This window comes from Solanum pennellii, chromosome 5 (genome assembly GCF_001406875.1).
Source record: "Solanum pennellii chromosome 5, SPENNV200".
NCBI lineage: Eukaryota > Viridiplantae > Streptophyta > Magnoliopsida > Solanales > Solanaceae > Solanum > Solanum pennellii.
This window is the reverse complement of record NC_028641.1, coordinates 13,106,316-13,108,991: the sequence shown is the minus strand read 5'-3', so window position 1 is coordinate 13,108,991 and position 2,676 is coordinate 13,106,316.

Sequence of the window (2,676 nt, the reverse complement as noted above, 5' to 3'; positions counted from 1 at the left end):
TTTTGGTTGTACATGAAATATTTCTCGAAGTTTATTTGAAATATATAGCTTCAATTTAATGATTAATTAGTTCATTTTGTGTTTTATGTCACTTGTATGCATGTAAATATATTATATATATTTGTGCTACATGTAGGCTTATAAATGTTGAAGTTACACTTTGTAAGTGTTGCTCTAGGTAGATAAAAAGTTACACTTTGAAAGTGTTGCTCTAGGTAGATATAAAGTTACACTTTGCAAGTATTGCTTTAGGTAGATATAAAGTTACATTTTGTAAGTGTTGCTCTAGATGAGATATAAAATCAACACTTTATAAGTGTTGCTATAGATGAGATATAAAGTAACAATTTGTAAGTGTTGCTATAGCTGACATATAAAGTAACACCTTATAAGTGTTGCAATAGATGAGATATAAAGTTACACTTTATAAATGTTGCAATAGATGACCAATAAAAGGCAACACTTTTAAGTGTGACCAATAAATCTGAAAAGGCAACGCTTTTAAGTGTAGTCTAACAAAAAATAGGTGTTGCTAATGCACGCCTTCAAAGCGTGCCCTTATACCTATTTGGCTACGCTTTATAAGTGTAGACAAAGATGGCAACATTTAAAAAGTGTTGTCTAATGTCAAAGATTACGCTTCTTTTGGGCAGCCCCTAAAAAGTGTTGCTGAATGTCCAAAAGTGTAGCCTTTTATCAAAGGCCACACTTTTTGCTAGTTTAGGCTACACTTACGTGGTGTTGCTGTAGGCTGAGAATGGTGTAGTGATTCTTTTGGAGATCCTAAGTAAATAATTAGACCAGTATAATTCAGTAAGAATAATTAATCGAAATTTCCTTTGGGTTCGATAATTCGACTCTCTTATAGCCACTATATTACTTGCGTGACCACGTACACTTGCCTATGCAATTAGGATAACAAGCTCCAAGTAATAGATGCAGACCCAAGAGCGAAAAAGGTTCCAAAACACTCTTTCTATCTTTTACATTCCTTACTCAATCACTATTTTAAAAACCATAGAGATTGAAATTATTACTTCAAAGGTACCACAGTCCAAATCCTGTAGTTCCAACAACATTCCACAAGACTTTTTTAGCTGCTCCAGAATGATGCTTCAAGGTCCTATGCATAAACCTTGAAATCATTCCAACAGAAAATAATATATCAGTACGAGTGTATGTCAAATAAATTGAACCTCCAAGTAAACTTCTAAAATCACTTCCTTCAACTTTTTCAATACCATCATCAAGTTGCAGCTTCTCATTTACATTCATAGGAGTAGTCATTATTTTACAGTTAAGTGTGGTAAATATTTTGAGAATATCAATGACATACTTCATTTGAGATATGAGATTTCATCTTCTTCTTGCTTCCCTTCAAGTGCAAGAAAATAATGCAATACTCCCTAATCCGTCATTTCAATTTTTTTTTCATCATATTAAATTTGAAATCACTTAGAAGAGAGTAAGATGAATCCATGTAGATCATGTCATCAACATAAAAACACACCAACAATATATCATTTTTTTCATATTTTTTCACATATAAAGTTGACTTATTCTTACTTCTTTGAAATTCATTTTCTCTTAAATGTGATGCGATTTTGTTGTACCATGCGCGAGGAGCTTGTGTTTACCCATAAAGTGTTTTTCTCAACTTATATACTTTGTTATTATTTCCTTTATCCACATAACCATCTTGTTGTGTTACATATACTTCTTTCAGATCACCATTAAGGAATGCAGACTTAAAATCAAATTGGTAAACCTTGAAAGTTAATTGTACAACCAAAGCTAAACGGATTCTTACTATTTCAAAATGAGCAACTGGAGAAAAATTTCGTCAAAGTCAATACCTTATTGATGCGAATATCCTTTTGCAACCAATTTAGCTTTGTGTTTTTGCACGCTCAAATCAGTGTGATGTTTTGTCTTGAACACCCATTTAAATGTTTTCCATCTGGAAGGTCCACCAAGTCCCATGTCTCATTTTCCCTTATTTCCATAATCTCTTCTTACACTGCACACCTCCATTCCATTTTTGTTGAAGCTTCTTGGAAACTAGATGAGTCTGCACCAAATAAAGCAAAGGTACATGTTTCACAAATATTTGAAAGTAAACTGAACATTTGCGGAGGATTTCAACTGGAACCTTCTAAGTCAAGCACCATCAATGTTGAAATTTTACACGTTGGACTTGTATCTCTGGATTTTCCTTAATAGTGGCCTATTCCATTAGCAAGAGAGTGACTATGAGTAAGAGATTAACTTACTTCTTCAGTAGGAAATGCTTCATCTTCCACTGCAACTTGTGAACTTTTATTGTTGCTTTCCTATTTCTAGCTAGTTTTCTCATCAATTATAATGTATATCCTGATAATCACCTTACCATTTGTGGGATAATACAATCTAAAAGCTTTTGACTCAAAGAAATATCCGGAAAATATAATTTGTAGATTTTTCATCAAGCTTTTTACGAAGTTGAGAATTTATGCAATACAATAAAAAATTCTCAAATGACTTACCTACGAATTTCGACCTTTCCAGACTTCAAAAGGTGTTAGACCCATGACTACTTAGATCGGAGAGATATAAAGCAGATAAACTGCAGTATGAACAACCTCAGCCCAAAACTGATTTGAAAAATTTGTACTCTTTAACATGCTCCTGGCCATC